Below are 20,573 nucleotides of genomic sequence, written 5' to 3' on the forward strand. Positions count from 1 at the left end.
ATAGACCAGCTGCAAAGAACTGAACATTTTGGTCTGTGAGAGTTCCCAGGCATCTCCTCTGGGGGAAACAGAACTGTGTAATAAAGACTGCATTTTAGTTTTTGACTTAAACTGTCCCTGTTACCAAACCAAAACAGATACAGAACTAAAATGTTGTGAGAAGCAAATACAAATATAATATCCTAAAATACCAGTCTCATAAGGCAAGATGCCAACACATCTCTAAGAGATGAGCACAGGTATTTTTTTTCTCTAGGTGGTAAGACTCAAAATCAAACCAAACTTCTTACTGCTCATAGAAGAATGCTTAACCAACTAAGCATTTCTGTAGTGTTTCCTTCCCATCATGAGTAGCTTCTAGAAGTAAATGAAACTATTATCTCCACCTGGTCCTCTCATTTCCCTCGAGGGGCTTCTGATGCACAGGGCTCCTTTCCCACTGCAGCTCTGTTTTTTACATTCTTTTATTGCATTTTGAAAGCTGAATTCAGCTGGAGGGCAGGGCTCCTATTCAGAGGGGGCTCTGCAGTCTGGGGAAACTGCTGATGTGAACTTAACTGGAGATCAACAAGGTGTTACATCTGGAAAAAACCAGAGGCTGGGGGTGAGTTGTACCTGGTCTGCAGAAAAGGATACGGGTGTCCTAGTGGATGGTTTGAATGTGAGTCAGCAGTGTGCCCTCTCAGCAAAGAAGGCCACCAGCATATTGAGCTGTATTAACACAAGGGCCAGGGAAGTAATCTTTCATGAGAGTTCATCTGAGTATTCTGTCCAGTTTTAGACTCTCTCTAGTACAAGCACAGTACTGGTGTATGAGCCAAAGCCAATCAGAAGGCCTCCAAAACAGTCAGGAGTGAGAGAACATCATGCACGTGAAGGTGTTCATGGACATCTTCACCTTGGAGAAGAGAAAGCTAAGGGGAAACCTCATTGCACGCTACAACTACCTGACTGCAGGATGAGATTGGAAGAAGGAACAAGCCTCTCCTCAGAGTTGCACAGTGATGGCAGAAGAGGCAACAGACACAAGTTACGATATAGTAAATTCCATATTCCAGATAAAAGGTGAAAGAAAAATAAGGTTGATCAAACACAGGAAGAGGTTGCTCAGTGAAGTTTTAGAATTTCCATCTATGGAGATGTTGAGGACTTCTCTGGACATGGCCTAGATCAAGCTCCTGATTAGACCTGTTTTGAGCAGGGAGTTGAACTATTTAAGCCCTGAAAGTCCCCTCCAACCTGTATTATGGTTTTATGAATCTAAAGCACCAGCTAATGTACTATGGAGGAGAGTCCTGCAGTGATGGCATGTTCTAAAGGAGAAAGAGAGATTACAGAAACTACAGTTTCTGTGGTTATTCGTGTTCTCTAATTGAAGTAAGAATTTATACTGAAGAGGGTGAAGAAAAGGAATAATAAAATTGAAAAGCAGACAAATTATTTCTTTTTTTCACAATATTAACACATTAGTTCTCTGGTAGCACCCCCACTGTCTTATCCCTTGCATCTTCTAATGTCACATACACACTAGATCTTTTCTGTGACTGAATACAAAGTCCCACCCAACCAGCTAACAAAAGTGCTGTATGTGCATCTAAGGATCATGCCTCCTTTTTGATGTCAGCAGACACCTGAAGGTTATTACTAGTACTATTCCCAGATAATCACTTGTGAGCAAGTCCAGATCTGCACTCAGTTTCAGTTTTTCTCTGCTATCCACTGAATTATTAGATCACTTAACCTATTTTTCCAGAAAGCAAATTCCACTGCCTGTGGTAGAATTCCAGCTAAAGGAATTATCTGCTTATTATGTATATTTCTCAGAGTTGTTTAGATTACAGCTGCAATGGCAGTGTGCTCAGATTTAGCTGACAAATTAGAGGTCTTGACACCTGAAAAACAAGAGACAAATGCCTCATTATTGCTCACTTACTTTGTGGAAGTGCTTTCTCAGAAGTCCAGTATATGGGTTAGATCTTGCAATTTGCTGGATTTGCTGACATATCATACTAAGGCAAGCAAGTGATCTTGAGCATATAATACTCAAAATCAATTGAAACATTAATTTTCTTTATCCAAAATGCTTTCTAGCATTTACAGGAATTTACCAAGAGTAAAGTTCACTCTAGCATTAGAGACCAGAGTAATGTCTTCTGCTCCATTTTAGATCCTTCTAGTATTTTTGTGAAGCTGTTTTGGATTAAACACTCCTGGACATGGTGAAGTATCCAGAAGATATATTGAAAATGCAAACTTCTTTACAATACAGTTATCTTGGTGCCATTCTAAAGACATCATTTAACCTTAAAGAAAATCTTTACCTTCTGTGTTCATTAGGTAAGCAGCCTTTTTACCTATGAGTGGATAGATCCTGTGACCTCCCTATGAATAACAGGATCCAGCTCAGCATGTGGGATTGACATTTGCCATGGAAAAAAACATCATCTCTAAAACTGCCTGGGCTCTATAGTATACAAAGGGATTATTCATTGAAATACAGCTTGATAATTTAACAGCTACAACAACATTGGAACAAGCCCCCCCCCCCCCCCCCTCTTTTCTTGTTATTTTGAATTATTAAAGTATTTTAATGGCTCTCCTTTCCCAAAATCCTGCTTTCTGGAAAACACTTTTTCATAAATGGCTCCACGGTGTTTTAAATTAAATATAAGAAAAAAAAAAGCCATGAAAAATTGTGAGTAATTTAAGTTATCATGAGTTCTACAGAATGGAAACATCTCTTGATCTTCATGAGTTTACTTGCTATTTTACTAACTGATGTTACTGCTAATCTGCAGCCAAGCTGAATGGTTAGTGCCTCACCTTGTGAACACTTCTAGAATGCTATAGTATGCTCTGTGGCATTAGCTAAAATGTGTGGTACTAAAGGACTGCAGGATCTACACCTTAGGATTTAGCTTTTGTTGCTCTTGGCTACTCATTGTCACTTCATTTGGGATTTCTAGGTTTTGTTACAGCTTTCAGGAAAAGTGAACTCATCTCTTTGTTTTCATGTCTTCTTTGTTCCCATTTTAACTGCTTATTATGCTGATTTTTAAAAGAACAATAACAAAGTGCCCATTGCAGAATGGATTTGATTTCATCCTTCTAGAAAGGCAAATGGATATTGATTATGTATTTTTCACATCAATGGATGTAATTAATCTCGTCCTCAGAAACACATTAACAAACCCACCATGATATATTTATCTAAGATTATTTTAAAATTCACTGCTGATTATTTTGTGTTTTTAAAAGATAATAAACACTTAACACTTGGTTCTGGGTTATTTTGTTAAGAAACATCTGTTAATTTTACTATGCCTAGAGTTATTATCAGAGAAAAATGGTAGCATAAATTCCAAGAACAATTTCATTTTATGTTTTTACTACATTGTATTTACAAAAGTAATTCATGGACACTGGGGGGGGGGGTAACAAATTAAGCAATTTTTTGCTTATTTGGACATGGTAACATAGAGAGAGAAAATACTAGGATCTCATAGTGTCGTCTTCCCTTGAACGACTTCATGTTTATTGGATCAATGCCCAGTACTACCCAGATCCTTCAAGTAAAACAGGTAGAAAAACATTACATTAAAGAATGTGTCTTGTACCTATGGGTTTGGTACTCTCTAAAAAGCTCAGTATTTTTTGTATGGAAAAAATGTATTTGTATGGAAAAAATATATTTGTATTTGTATGGAAAAAATGTATTTTTCCGTGGATGCAGTGAATATTATGGCTCAGTGAAAGCTGGAGGAGGAGACTGTGATAGCTAAAAAACTAATTCAGCACATAAGCAACGGCATGACTTTTATAATGGATTTAACTTCTGTAGGAATGAGGAGCACACTTAAGCTGTAACTGTTTTGCTGAATCAAGAACCGTGAGTCTGCTGCTGCAATTATTTCCATACATGTAATCTGTATTTTATAGTTAATGTATTTCTCTTTGCATTCTTTTCAGTATTTTGCATTTTTCTCAGGACCTTAGTTTTCTCTTTTTTTAGCTTCCATTCTTTTATGGAAACTCCAGGTTGAGACAATCTTTCACGATTTGTGCACCTCCTCCAAATGCTTTATCTTGCTTACATTCCTCTAGTCCTCTTCTCTCCCTTACTTACCACTGAATTACTTTAGTCACTGTATCAGGTTGAAACATGATTTGATTTTACACTTATTCCTGCTTCTTGCTGGTAACCTGAAAAATTGTAGACATCTGGCTCTCCAAAAGACACAGCTTTTTACTGATATATTCACATGCTTGAAGAGAGCAGACACATTTATGAAATTAGGAAAATAACTAAGAGCACCCTTTCTTTCACCCCTAGACTGCTCTAGCAGAAATGAAAGGTAGGGAATCATGATCAAAAATGTTGAGCAGGGCTGTTGACCTTGCTTTTATTTCTAAATATTAGGAATAAAGCCTGAAGCTGCTTTTGTGTTGAAAAGTGAAACCGTATTTTTCCAGAGAAACTGAAAATATATTCCAAGCAGTATGGCTTGGTAAAATATTGCAGCTAAGAAGCACCAGATTTAGATATTAGGAAGAAATTTTTTAGTGTGAGGGCAGTGAGACACTGGAACAAGTTGTCCAGGGAATTTGTGGCTTATCCCTCCCTGGAAGAGTTCAAGGCCAGGTTGTAGCTTTGTGAAACCCGGTCTAGTGAAAGATGTTCCTCCTCGTGGCACAAGGTTGGAACTTAAAATTAAGTTAAGTTGAGTTAATATTATCTTAAAAGTTGCTTCCAACACAAACCATGCTATGATTCTCTGTTTCTACGGGTCCACAATTGTGTGATTCTATGATTAGTGCTTAAAATAAGGCCATTAATAACATGATGATATCTCAATGTAAGCAGAAATCTCCCAGCTTAGAGTCCAGTTCAGTGAAAGTTGGTGTCAAAAATGGGGATGGCTTTGGTGGCAAGAGATATACTTGATGAACTCCAGTCTGGTAAACAACTTTACAGCAATGGGAGAAGGGAGATGAAGTGAAAGAAACACTTATTTCACCAAGACCATGAAATCTTCCTGTTGCCTCTCACACAAGCTGAAACAGTGAGAATCAATCAGCAACACTAATATTTTTCTTATGTCACCACCGGTGTCCATCCCTGGGCAGCACTAGGAACTTCATTTGTATGCCAGTGTGCAGGGCTCCCTAGGATGTACTTTATGTTTCAGTATCTGATTTACATGCAATTTGCTGCAATAAAGGCCAGATGATCACCCCCATTATGCAAATCATAGAATCATAGAATTGGCTGGGTTGGAAGGGACCTCAGAGATCATCAAGTCCAACCCTTGATCCACTACTGCTGCAGTTACCAGACCATGGCACTGAGTGCCACATCCAGTCTCTTTTTAAATATCTCCAGGGATGGAGAATCCACCACTTCCCTGGGCAGCCCATTCCAATGCTTGATCACCCTCTCAGTAAAGAAATTCTTTCTAATGTCCAACCTAAACCTCCCCTGGCACAACTTGAGACCGTGCCCTCTTGTCTTGCTGAGAGTTGCCTGGGAAAAGAGCCCAACCCCCCCCTGGCTACCCCCTCCTTTCAGGGAGTTGTAGAGAGTGATGAGGTCTCCCCTGAGCCTCCTCTTCTCCAGGCTGAACAGCCCCAGCTCCCTCAGCCTCTCCTCATAGGATCTGTGCTTGAGTCCCTTCACCAGCCTGGTTGCCCTCCTTTGGACCTGCTCCAGGACCTCGATATCATTCCTGAGCTGAGGGGCCCAGAACTGGACACAGGACTCGAGGTGTGAATGCATGGAGACAGTAAGGAAGTCAGAAACTTGAACTGGCAGAAGGAACAAGTGCCATTCTCTTTACAGTGCTTCTTCTCTCTGTCCCTTGACCTTTCAGGAACTTTTTTGACAGTAAATTTGTATTCAGGGAGAAGGGTACAGTCAACTGGGAAGTGACAAATTTGGTTAAAAACCACTTCATATTGCAATTGAGACAACTTACACAGAGAAAGACACATAGCGGATACAAAAGATGGTCACTTAGTAAAAGCCTTGTTATCTTTAGGCTTTTAGTGCATGTAAACTATCAACAGTTTAAACAAACTAGCTTAAAAATATGTGTGCTCTTCAGCCAAAATAGGATGGGTTTTAATGAAGGCAAATAACTAGGATATATGTACTTAGGGAAAGAAATATAAAAAACCTACTTATTCACAAAAATATATGTTATGTTATATTATAGTTATATTTATATGTCTTTGTAACTTTATTTTTGTCTTTTTGGAAACATGAATGAAATATTGAATTAAATACATGTCATACCTTTCAAAAGCAGAGAGTGAGCCATGGACTTTCAGAGCTGAAGCCATTTTCTCAGTTTAAGCAAAATAAACAAGCTCCAAAGACATTTTGGGAGAACAACAGTTATAAAAGAAGAGGCTTTTCTGGCCAGCAGATTATTGTCAATATAATTATGCCATTCTAGATGAAGTAGCTTCCATTCAAACCTTTTAAGGCATAAAAATCATGTCATACTTCTAGTACTTAAATATAATTCAAAATTATTTTATAAAACCTCATTTGAAGGGTGGATACTGGGCACTAATAGAGGTTTTATTGCAATCTATTCTCTGGGCCTTAGAGAAAACTGTATGACCCAAGAGCACTGAAAATATTTGTATCTTGATATAGAGTTAAGTTTTACCTGTATATGTACCTTTTTAATTTTCTTTATTCTTTGAAACTAGAATGGTGAAAAAATGTTTGGGGAAAAAACAAGCAAACAAAAAACCACACATGGGAAGATACTGATAATTGCATATATATATATGCATTTAATACACTAGTAAATTAAACAAAATTAAGAATTCCACTGGATTTTCAGAAGGTTGGGAGATGATAAGTCTATCTGGGAGAGTAGTATATTCAAAAATATTGTTCCAAGACAACAGATGATGTAGGCCTACAGTCTCCATTTTGTAAATAATGAGAGAAGTGCCCAGGAGCCCTGGTTCAGAGGCCTTCCTGAACTTCGTGAAACTTCAGATCTGACTCAAACTCTGTAGCACAGGCCCACTTCTGAAATCTCTATCAATCTACTTGATTTGCTTCTGCCAGTGCCAAACAGATGGAGTTCTACTTCAGTGGGATAATTTCTGAAGTTGTTGAAGGAACGTGTTGAAGGAAAATGGTTACGTATGGCTTGCCATCTATCTCTTCTGTTGCTAACATTTCCTTTTATACTAAGGGTGCTTACCCAGATTTTTTTTAAGAATTGTTCTCACTCTGTAGTGAGGAAGTTTGCGTTTTCCATTTTAGACCTAAAGAGGGACTTGCTTGCCTGAAACATTCTTTTGTTAGGTCTTATTTGCTTGATGAAAAGATGCCGCTTCATTTTACAGAACTTGCTTGCATGCCTGTGAGGCAGTGTAAAATAAAGTGTAGTGACAGCAACTCACAACTGGTTCAACCTGGAAGCCTTCACAGGAAAAATTGCTACAGCCATTAGACATTTTGCCTCATCTGACATGTCCGGTTTTGGCCCTGTACTTTTAATATAAAGCCCCACCCAGAAGACCTTATTCAAAATATCTAAGTCTAATCAATATTGTATTTATGTATCAAACAGACTAAGGGACACTTTTTAACCTTTTGGTAACTGACCTACTAACAAGAGGAAGGTCTCACATTACCTCTTCATACTCAGTGTGGGGCAACAAGCCAGTGTAACATCTGCTTAGTATTCATTGCAAAGCAAATGTACAATGTTGACACCATTAATCAGCTTGTCCAAGTGAATAAAATGTCAAAAGCTGATGTAAGAAAGCTTGGCTTTAAAAGCAAACATTTCATATGGATCTGCATGGGCCCATCTAATGATGGATTAGTTAACCCTGGAAGATGAGGAATTACTCCAGCCTAATGTTTGAGGGGAAATGCATGTAAATCTAACAACACACAGAGAAAGATTGCAAAGAAATTAAAGCTATGGGAACAACCTCTACAAAAATCAATCCCCTGTCACTGGTGTCTCAAACTTCAGTATATTTTATTAGACAGAATTAATAGAAGCTATTTTGGTTTTAGTCCTACCCACAGGTTGCAAACTGTGCCCTAAAAGAAACACAGCACTGCTAAACAGCAGGTAGCTTTTTTTCCTCCTTCCTCTCCTTTGCAGAGCCATGTACAGGAACAGTTCCTAAAAAACACAGAATAACTGGCACTGACTTCAGTGCAGAAGGTGTGAAGAAGTACAGCAGTACTTGAAATTTAGTGTTTAGTTATGAGTGGAAACTGATGAACAGTCATTAAAGGGTTCTGTTACTTCCATATTTAATGAGGAGTAGAACATCTGTCAGGGAAAGAGTTAGGAAGCACAGACATATGGAAGCTGGAGATGGAAAAGATCTCTGCTAGCCAGCTTAAATATGCAAGATCTGTTCTATTGCTGTGTCAAATCTGCTTTTAAAAGTTCAAGTCTTTTCTGCTTCCAAGATTCCCATTGGAAGATGACTCAAGACTGTATTTTGGCCTCAGTATATTTTTTCCTGAGATACTTTTTTTGTTAAGCTTTCTTCCCACAATTATAAGCACACCTCTTCATACCAATAAAAATTCACCTCCCTCAGTAGCCTTCACTGCTTTTCTTTTACAGTCAGATTCTGTCATGCTTTCTCAGAATATCATGCTCTAAGTTTACCTCATTGGAAAATGTAGGGATTATTCAAGGGGTAGAGGTCTAGCGTTGAAGAATTCTTCTTCATTGAGAAGAGAGGACTGTTTTGAATGAATCAGCCTCTTCATCACTATAAATCACTTGGTAAAAAGTTACCATCATGTGAACTGAAAGATGTGCTGTTCTAGCAGAAGAAATACACGATTTTTCTAATTTAATGTTTTTCATTTACCTTGGGGAAAGAAGAATCTTGAGAATGAACTGTAAAGTGCTATTGAGTAAGGACTGTGGTCTTTGCTCCAACTGGATGAAGAACAACATAAAATAAAATAGCATAAAATAATTTTGGGTCTGGTGATCATGCATTAGATTAGATAAACATAAATGAAATTATTTTAAATAAACAGAAAGCAGAACAAGAAATTTTATAAAAAAAAAAAAATAAAAAAATAGAAGGATTTGGTGAAGTAGACTGGACTGAAGGACCCAAAGTCCTGAACGTTGAGAAAATTTATGAGAATTTGTAAGTGGGAGATGCAAAGCCCTCTGTAACTTGAATTCCAGGAAAAGAAAAATGCTTTTATGAGAGGTCTGACTGTAGCTGGATGAGAAACTAACTGAAAAAACATAGTAGAAGTAAAAAAAAGCTTAGAAAAATGGAAAAGGATGGCAATCAATCAGCTAAAATTTCTCTGCCTCAGAGATCAGAAATAAATCGCAATGAAGTGTGGATTGCCAAAAAGCAAAGCAAAGCAAAGCAAAACAAAAAAAAACACAAACAAAAAAACCATTAGTAAACAAGGCTTTAGAACATGTTGTAAAGATATTGCATAAGGCATAAATGTAATGAAAAATAGGACAAAATGCAGTCTGGGCTTATGAAAGATAAAAGATTCATCTGGCATCGGTTTTGACAACAATCAGCATTTTTTAGGAAAAGAAAATGCAGGCAATCTTTTGTTGCTTCTGTAAAGCATTCTCTTACAGTTCATCAATTACAGCGGAGAAGATATGAAACAGTACAGGAATTACCTGAATATGTGAATACAAATGAGTATGATAATAACAAGAGGGTTTGGCTAGAAGAATAAGGGAGAGAGAGAACAAATGCTTATCTCTGAGGGTTAAAGGAAGATTACAGAGGGACATCCTCCAGGACTGTTTATGGCACTCAGTATTACATTCTCATGAATGGCCCTGGCACAGAGACTAGGAATATAATATTGAAATCTATTGATGACTCAACTGGGAGACATTTTCAGTACGGTGGCAAAATATTTTATAAGGGATCAGATTATCATAGAGGAAGGATTGATTTTCAAGTCAGGAGTAATAGAAATGTGATGAACTACAATAAAATTCAAAGACTAATAAGAATTTCTCATTTAAGTTGACAGTTTATCCTCTGGAGAGGTCCAGGGATAGTGACCCATGCGTCAAGTTGATGGCCCAACATGATGGCCCATGTGACTGACATGAAGACATGAAAAAAGACAAATATGATCTTCATCTGAGATGGAAGATACTTTAACAGTGATAAGGCAATATTTAATTAATAATTTTATGTGAAATAATAAGACATCCCCTATAGTGCCTAATTTGGGGCACAAAGCATTCAGAGATGGATGCTATGCTGGTCTTGAGATTGAATAGTACATTCATGAAGAGCCTATCTTGCTGTGGTGTCTAAAAAGTGATATTGCTCAAATGAGGAATTAGATAAGCTCATAGATAAGAGGAATTTAATCTTCATTGCAAAAGATGATACTGGCAAAATGACAGCTAAAACAACATTTCTGAAAACCAGACCAGGGAGTTACTAAACCAATCTTTTGACATAATACAAGCAAGAAGATTAATTATATTTTAAAAGGATTACTAGCAGCTTGTCAGGAAATGTCTATTAAATGTCTGTTTCCCATAACAGGAGATTTGCTTTTTGTGGACCTCAAGGCTTTTATACAGAACCTCAAGTCATTCTTTTGCCCCACTTTCTCCCAAAGGAAAGGAAACAAACCAAAACAGGAAAAAGACATTTAAAATGCCACTGCTATATAGGACCGATGAATCTAACACAGTTTGAAAAACTCCCCATGGCCCCCAAAATCTCTAAATAGTGTTTAGATTCCCCTCAGGCGAGTCACTTATTGTTCTTTTACTCCTTCATACCTCTCTGCTTTGTTCTGAACAATTCCTACTCCTTGTTATAGAGCTCCTCTGGGTTCAGCTTTTCCTAGTGAGACTCAAATAGTTCTTGGACTAGGCTGTGTTTAAGCAGAATCCTGAAAGGGTTTGGAAATCCTGTAACAACATACCTGATCATGCTCTGCCTCTGAAATCAAATGGATCCTTGGCTTTTTCCCTCCCAAGATAATGTGTTCCTCTGTCTTAGCTTTCTAACTTAACTCTATTTACTTTTGACAGCTGTCAGGTAGCTTCCAAATACACACCAGCCCATGCAGCACAGGACAGACAACTGCTCATCTAGTGGATCTGTGCCAGCCTGGAACCTTATCAGTGAAATTTTGGATTAATAGAATCACATTTAGAGGAATATGATGAAGGCAGAGGCATACCAACAGATTCACCTTCCCCACAACACAGACCGACTCCTAAAAAAGCTCCAGGAGAGGCTGGGAAAGTCCCTCTAAAATATGCCCTTGTGCCAAACTCACCCAACTGGAGTGCCAGTTCATGAATATATACATATATTTATGGCTCCATTCACAGGGTTTCCCTCTGCTCTGTTTGGCATGGCTGTCCTCTGCTTGACTTTCACCCAGGCTGCTGCTGGCTTCATCTTCTTCTCAGGCTGCAGATAGGTTCTGCACAGGGGCTACTCGTGTCCTGGTGGGATGCTGTGGATGCAGTTTCTGTCGTATGTTTCCAAAGTGAGGCTGTGCAATGCAAAAGGCAACCAAGAAACAGATGTTCAAATTAAAATAAAATGAGAAAGGACTGGCCTGGGCCTATGTTAAGACCAGAAAGTATTATCCAGGGTGAGTGTGAATGAGTCCTAGACCTGCTAATGGGCAGGTGGGTTTAAATTTAACATATTCTGATTGGTTAGGCAATTATGTGCATAAGAAGAAAAATAGTGCCTTTGGTTATAAATATACCAACCTAGAAATAATGAAAGCTTACTTAATTTTGAGTCTTAACTGTGGTCTCACAATACTGTCTTATAGGAACTGTAAAAGCAACTTAAAAGCTTTCATGGCCATGTAAGAGAACTCTTTAGGCTATGGAGACATCTAGGACTAAAAAAGAATACATGCATAATTTTTATTTTGCATATTACTTTTGGAAAAAAATTGTACAAAACACCTCTTTTTTTCCCAGGTAAAATATCATTAGGCTGTAGGCTGGCCTTTTTCCAGGATTCTGGAATGTGACCTATGCAACCAAGTTAGTATCCATAATTAGTTAAAACTTAACATAATCATGTCAGATGTATACCTCAGAATTTGTGTATGACTTGTTCAGGGCAGCATATTACAAATCTCAAAGCTTTTTAATTTATATTTTAAAAAGTAGGAGTTTCTGGAAAAATATTTCAAGTATTAACTCAAACTATCCAAAGAAGCTCTTCAGTTTCATATTAATTATAAATCAATTTTATACCTTCTTCATGCATTTTCATATTAGTCTAGTTCTCTAGGCATTTATAATATTTTAATGGCAAAAGCTGGAAATTCTGGCAAATGGGAAAAGAGCGGAGGGGACTTTCATACCTGTAATGGTAGGGAGGGCAGCCTAGGCTTGTAGGATGAATATGCTAGAAGTCAGAGAATTACTCTGTAGTGATATGGTTATTTGTACCTTTTCTGAATGAACACTTTTCCTTTGCAAATTCACCTTCCATCCCTTCAGGATGATGATGAGTTCATCCTTCTCTCATGGATAACATTAAAATCATAGTTCAGTACACTGATAATATTTGGATGGCAGTATCAAAGGTATTTTAACACTCATATAGACCAGAAATGTATCCATCTTATACACTCCCCCAGCTCCTCCCTTCCCCCCCCTCCCTTTTTTTTTTCTTTTAATCATAGCTATTCCATCTATTGTTCTGATCTACACATCCTGGTGCACCTCCCCATTCTGTAGTCTGTGCCCATTTAGGGATGGGACTCCCATATACCATATGTCTGCAAAATGCCCACCACAGAGACTTCCTTAAGGACTTCCAATCCCTGTCCTATAGTATCTAATAATAAGCAAGAGTCAAGACCATAATTTTTTGTCAAATTCCATTGCTGTGGGATCACGATACACACAAGCCCCTGATAATATCTGCGTATTTTGTACATAATTTTGTTCCTAGACAACTGCACACAGGGTCAAGTGCCTTGGGAGTTTAGATCATTTTGTTTCTTGTGCATTATCTAAGTGAGGAATTGCATGCAGGCACAGAGTGCCTCCCACATTATCAGGAAGCATCTGGAAATTTGATCTGTATTTGAGAATGAAGTTCTTGCACTCAGTTATAAAAGTTCTGCTTGCTTACACTATTTGTCACCAGATTTTATTATTCATTCTACATTTTATCATCTATCAAGATGCTATTTTTGTTGTTCATTTTACACATTTTCACACTGCTGTAATCTCCACTCTTACTCACTTGAATCTATTTAGCTATCTGGACCATTGCTTTGAAATAAACTAATGAACCTGCTTTTTTTCTTTTTTTTCTTTTTTTTTATTTTTTTACTGCAGGTTTGACAGAGGCCTCAAATAAGGACTTGATGTATAACACAGGACTGATTTTTGCTTCATGGAAATAAGAAAATATCTACTGAAGCTGTTGGAGATTCACAGATTTTTCACAAGCTGATCCTTTTTGCTGGTTTTGTCTAGGGAGGCCACAGCAGCATTAAAATGTAGCAGCATTACGACATCTACAATAGCCTAAGGCAAGGAAGAAATCTCTTTCTAGACCAGAGCTAGCAACCCCCAGAATTGTTTGCATATTACAAACCTTTTCTATAATGTATAGTCTGATGAAAGGTCTGACTTTTTTAAAACCATGCCCAGTACTCCAGCATAGGTCCTAAGCAATGGTTTGTTCTAGAACCAGTCAGCAGTGTTTCTTCACTTGTTTACTAAGCATTTCTAGACCAGCAGGAAGGGATTCTTGTCTCCCACTGAATACACACTGTGCTTGTTCAAATATTCCCAATCCCTGGGGCTCTGTCTTCATTCATATTCTGCTTTCCAGGTGCTGTGTTGCACTATCAGATCATCCTCTTCTCAAAAGTCAGCACAGTAAAAATATTTGTGGTTGTTTTCCCAGGGGGCTAAGGGGAACCTTGCAAAAAAAGCCTTCAGTTTCAGAAAGCATTGTTGGAGCCCCCACGGATGAGATTCTGAAGAATCCCACAACATGAGATGTGCTTCTAGAGAAAGTATGACCAGATCTGCATAAGGCTTCCTGATGTCTCATGCATTGTTTCAAGGCACCTAGCTTATTATTGCAATAATATTCACCTTTAAATTACTAGAAAATGTTTGTTTCTAAGAAAGCAGAGGGTGCTCTGTGTTTATCAGGTTCAGGCTGCCTTGTGGAATGTGTATTGCTGTGAGTAAGAATCCTGGAATGAAAAACTGAACCCTTCCTCAAAAGTCTGCCTGCTTGTTTCCCCTTTGTGTTTTTGGCTCAAGGAGGATATTGACACCATTTTCTCAGTGCTCCAAAGATTGCTGAGCTCTGCATTACAGTGAAAAAATTCCTTCATTACAGAAAAATACATCTGTCCAGTTAGAAGGAGGTGGTAAAAGGACCAGCAGACATTTTGAAGAAATGCTGCATCATAAAATACTTCTTACAACATTTGAAGTTTAAGTTTGACATGAACCACAAGTGTGCTCTCACAGCCCAGAAGGCCAACAGCATCCTGGGCTAGATCAAAAGAATTATGGCCAGCAAGGAGAGGGGGGTGATGCTGCCCCTCTACTCTGCTCTGGTGAGATCCTACCTGGAATCCCCTCTGGAGCCCCCAGCACAGGAAAGGTACAGACCTGTTGGAGAGGGTCCAGAGAAGGGCCACAAAGATGATCAAAGGACTGGAGCACTTCTGCTATGAAAACAGCCTGAGACAGTTGGGGCTGTGGAGCCTGGAGAAGAGAAGGCTCTGGGGAGACCTTATAGCAGCCTTCCAGTGCCTGAAGGGGCTACAGGAAAGCTGGGCAGGGGCTTTTCACCAGAGAGAGTAGTGACAAGACAAGGAGTAATGGTTTTAAACTGAAAGAGGGTAGATCTAGGTTAGATATTAAGAAGAAATTCTTCACCATGAGGGTAGTAAGATACTGGAATAGGTTGCCTGGGGAAGTTGTTGATGTCCCCTCTCTGAAGGTATTTAAGGCCAGGCTGGATGATGCCTCCTGCAACCTGCTCTAGTGGGAGGTGTCCCTGCCTATGATGGGGGGATCTTTGAGGTCCCTTCCAACCCAAACCATTCTATGATCCTATGACTCTATGAATATAGTTTCTTGGGTTCACAGGACTGTAAGAACTGGGGCAGCTAATCAGCATATTTACCTTTGGGAAAGCAATGGTAGTATAGCAATTTAAAACTGTTTCCTCAGCTAAACCACTAGAGAAATTATCAGCCTAAAGGAGATGTCTTCAGCAATTGTTTGTTCAAACAATCAACTTCCTTACTGAAAAGCAAACTTCCTAGAAACTTGTCAGTTCATGTCAGATCATTTTCAGCTAAGACATTTCTTCCTGGTGCATTTTTAAGCTGAGATTGGGATCAGGAAGCCACAGAAACGATCGGATCTTTGGAAGAAAAGATGTAGCCCAGAGTGGATGGTAAGCAGTTAGTTTCCTACGACTGCTCCACCTATTTCAGAAGTTGACTCAAATATTTCTCCTGTTTCACAACTTGACTTTCTGCTGGGCTGTTGGCCGAGGGCCAGCATTCCATTAGGCACCAGCTGGAAGAGGGCCTGAATCCTTTCCCTGGACACCAGAGGCACTGTTAAGATAAAATCTTAACTGCTTTCTGGCCAAGATCAGACAGCAACCATCATTTACTCATTCTTGGTCTTTCATGCTGTTGCAGCTGGATTTGTACATCTAAAAATTGGGTGATAATAATGTGTGAAATCTGAATGAACTTTTTAATATTTAAACAACAGGGAAGAATCTCCATGAGGACAAGCAGCAAAATTGCCAGGACTCTCTTACGCAAAAGATACCCTAGTGCACAGGGTTCTTGAGATCAAAATATTTTCCATTTTTATAGCACATATCTTTGTCTAAGCACTAGGAAGTATTGCAATCAACTGATTCTCACAACTGCCTTTGGAAGAAAGAGGCATTATTGTCATATTACAAATAGCAGTATTGAGAGAGGCACTTCTAGGCCACAGAAAACAGTGATAGAGCTGGGACTGGACACTCAGAATATCAGGTAATGAACCTTTGTCTACATCTTAAAGTCAAATTTTCATTGAACTGGTCCATGGAGGTGTTCACATAGGCTCCATGAACTTACTACCTCTGTAAAACAATAAAACCATGATCCCTGCCTAGCAGATAGGGAATTGAAGTGCAAATATATTTTGTCACACAGGAAGTTTATGGAAAAGGCAGGAATTGAACCAGATGTTTGAATATCTGGCCCAGTGCCTTAAGCACAAAATAATGCTTTTAACTCATAAAAGTGCTCTATACAGAACTGTTCTTTCTCACCTTTTATGATCTGGTTTAGTGAAGAGAATAGAGAAACTTCAAGAGGTATCTTGTTAACCCAAAGCCTACTATGTGATAAGAGAATGTGCTTTGATGACTGTGGAATGTTATTTTGCTTTTACTTAAATCAGGAAAAAAAAAAAAAAAAAGAAAAAAGAGAGAAAAGAAAAAAGAGAGAAAATAAAAAAGTGTCTGTTTTGTGGAGACAATTTCCAGACTTGGGTCTGCTTTCCTCTTTTCCCTTTGTAAACTCCTTTTTTCCTTCATAAGTCTTTTCCAAAATTGCTCAGGGTCAACCTATATGGATGGTACTGGATAAACTGCATAAGCTGCTTTTCAAACACAGCGAATTGTTGTGAAAACATGATAGGGCAACTACACAGCTCTATTATCTACATTTCCCAGCCTGCACTGGAAAGAAAGCTGTTTTAAAAGCACTGTTTCTCCAGAACATGCAAAGAAATTTGGCTAGGGCAGCTGTGCGGAGAAATGCTGTTGTGCTGTCATCTCCCCACCCCTCTGGATGCAACCTGGCCCTGATAATTAGACTTGGCTCCCATGGGAAGAGAAATGTGCTGACTAAATGATTGTTCTTGTTATCTGGGTTTTCTACTGTGCTGGGAGTTCTTTGCTTTAATTTCATTAACTGCCTTAAAGCTGAGCCATGTGCAAAATGTCTTTTTTTTTTTTCCCCCCTACAAAATCTGCAATAAGGTAAATGCAATTGTTTAATAGCCAAGCTGGTGTGGTGAAGTGAACAAAGAGCTGCATGACAGGTTCTTTATGTAAGTCAGTGCCAATTCAAACGTCTTTAACTACTGTAAATTGATTTGAAGGCAGCACCAGATGTGCCACTAGATTTCCATTTATTCCTCACAGAAAGCCAATTAAATGCATGTTGTCTGGAAACTGTCCCGAGGAAGCAAACGTGATGTGTTTATCAAGGCTTTGACTAAAGACGAATTCTTGAAGTTTCAAATAGTAATAAGGTTGCTCAGCATGACTCCCAGCATAATATTAGGCCACAGTACAAGTGGAATCTGCTTTGTGTAATATAACAGATTCAAAAAGTCTTTCAAGTAATTCTGCGAATGCAAAACTAAGATCAAATCAGTTGTTCAAACCATAATAATCCCTTCCTACTGAACCCAGGTGAGACTACTTTGCGTCAATGATCAGAATAGTAATTCTCCAGTTCAATTTTTTTTTTTTTCTTTCAAAAAGTCCATTTCCTGTGGCCATTTTCTAAGATCTCACCATTTACAGGAAACCTAAAATCTCCAACACATCCCAGCTGGAGAGTTTCCAATGCTCACAGAAAGGTACTGAAAGGTACAAAAGTTCAAACATACTCAGCTGCAGATGAGCTCACCCTCACCAGTTCTCTGCATCTGATTATAATAAAAACATTGCCTCCCATGTGAGCAGCTCTTGCCATTGAAAAGCAATAATGTCATGTCCGGTGGGACCCTGGATGACATACAGCTAGTATTAAAATACAGAGATTTATCCAGATTTCCCTGCAGCTTGTAATTTCCTTCAGTGTAAAGACTATGTGACTGAGCACATTTTAAAGAGGGTAAAGGAATAAACACTCTATTAATATTAAAGGCTAAAAAGAAAAGATGACCACCTTAATAGTGCAGATTGTAGCTTGGCAGTTGGGGTAAACACACAGAACTGTGTCACCGATAATATTCTTAATTATTTTACAGGAAAGTAGATGGCTGTGAATAGAAAGGAGTGGCTATTAGCAATTATTTCTTCAAGCTAAAAATGTTATTATCATGTCTGATCAAACAGTCCATGGAAATATTAGTTTTACTAGGCAACTGGTCAAGGTATCAAAACATCTAGGTGAGAGTCTCTAATACAAGAAATTTGCATTTCCATGCAAGAATGCTATTTCCAAGAAATATCACAGGCTTCTTCTAAATTCTGCTGTGCCTGGTAGCCTCAAGGAAGAGCAGAGGACTTCCTATGAAAATAATACAGGGTAAAATACTTGCTGATAGCTCTCCTTGCTCATTACAGATGGGCAATTACTTGCCTACTATTAAATTTATTGCATTCTTTTCTTCCTTTCTAGGAAAAAGACCATTCTATTTTCCATATCTGTCATGAAAGAGGAGATGAAATTCTGTTACTCACAAACAAAAGAATTCAAATATCCTAAGGAACATCAGATAAGAATTACAATATACCCCAGAGTTTGCTTGTGACATCCAAAGCCATGGGAGGGCTGTGCAATTTCCAGATGCTCCTCACAGCTAGATTCCATCACCAGGCAAGGAGATGTGTTGTAATAAAAATGTAATATCATCCCTCATGGTTTTAAGAACTTATCTCCCATCTCTCTGAGAAGGCAGTATTTACATAAAGCTAAGAAAGGAATCTCTTCAGAAATATCCCGCCCACCCTACAGAGTGTGAATGCAATAAACATTATTGGTAAATATTCATATTGAGACAGATTTTTTCTGTACACAGTCAACAGACCTTTGAGACAAAGGATACTATTATTTTGACAGAGCAAGAGGTATTGCTAGCATTGTAGACTAATTGGTGAATTGAAAAATTGCTGAGTAGGTATTGCTTTATTTTTACAAAAGCCAAACAGACATTTTAATGTATGTTAGCTGCTGACAGTGTCAGTAACTTCCCTGGAGCCATCTGTAGCTCTTCCCAGCCCTTTATTGTTTCTCTGAAGAGAGATCACTGGAGTATGTGAGCCAGAGAAGATGCATAAATTAGAGCATGCCACCTATCATGATTTATTAGGATTAGTTTTAAGAGGATACAGAAAGTCCAACACTTGGCACGCAGCTCAAAATCTGAAGAGAGATGGGGCATTTGAAAAGAAGACTTCAAGGTATCTTACTTCTGCCCCAATCATTAGTGCTGAGGCAACACTTACCAGGGTGCTTTGGAGACACACAGGGCTCTGAGAAGTAGTGCTCATTGGTACCCCCTGAAAAATCAACCAGAGAAATTGATTTGTCAGTGCTCAGGAAGGTTGGGCTAAGTCCCGTGTGCTGCATCCTCAGAGGACCTCAGTAATGTGCATCCACTATAAAATCACATTTATTACACTTGTCCATAGAATCAATACTCTTACGGCGTATATTCCTTTATGCACAAATAATACCATACCCTGTTTTAAAACTATAGTTACTGGTCATGCTATGGACTGCTACAATGTCCTGCTGGAACATGGCTGTGTGTGCTAAATATTTACTTTCAATTGCTGTGGTATATAGTGGTTTGACCTATGTGTCAATTCGTCTGAATACCAATAAGGCACCCAAGGGCACTCTTACAAAGTGCATTGGCTTGTGTGAAGTTGGCCAAGTTTCTCTGTTTCATTCTCCAAAAGTGTTCTGACCCAACTAAAACTGAGACCTTACTTGTACTTAAGGCGACTGAATCCCTAAACTGTTCTACAATAAATAATTATGATTTTTTGTTCTGTATAGTACTTAATTTGCCATCTGGTATCTTAAAAAAGAAAAATACCTGACATGTATGTACACAATCAATTTGGTATGGTTTCCAAAAATGTTCAGTTTTGGTCTAACTTAACGTTAGTCACGTCTGAAAACCCCACCTGCCATGAATTATTTTTGCTCTTTCCTGCTTGTGGAAGAAACCAGGCACATGGGCTATGGGCTGGGGAGGAGGAAACTAGCCAAGAATATCTGGAGGCACAATCATACTGACTGGAGCATAAAAGTTAACATGACATATCTCCAAGAAAACAAATCACTAAGTTTTTTGTTACACTTCTCTCTTATTTCCCTCAGAAATATCTGATGCCCTCCTCAACCTCTCCCCCAGCCTAAAAGGCAACAGCCCAGCATCCACAAAGAGCCATCAATGAAAGATCAGTTTCACAAAGAGGTGACAGAACTGATGCTCAGTGCCCATGAAGATGTTGCATGCAACAGGTTTACGGGGTCTTCATATACCTCATCAATTAAAAATGGTGTGCCAGATCCAAAGTGACAGAAAGACATGGCCTAACATTAGCAAGGAACACAGTAGGCAAGTCTAAAGGTTCACAGGTTTCACAAACTAGTCAGATATATTCCCTTGCCAGGTAAGAATGCAAAAAAGGCTGAACCTTGAAAGGCCTTAAAGACTTGGGGCAGGAAAACTGAAGGCTCTTTGAGTTTGAAAAGGTTGTAATCAAGCTAACTTGTATTTCAGAAGAGAAATACA

The sequence above is a fragment of the Heliangelus exortis genome, chromosome 1 (genome assembly GCF_036169615.1).
Source record: "Heliangelus exortis chromosome 1, bHelExo1.hap1, whole genome shotgun sequence".
Lineage (NCBI taxonomy): Eukaryota > Metazoa > Chordata > Aves > Apodiformes > Trochilidae > Heliangelus > Heliangelus exortis.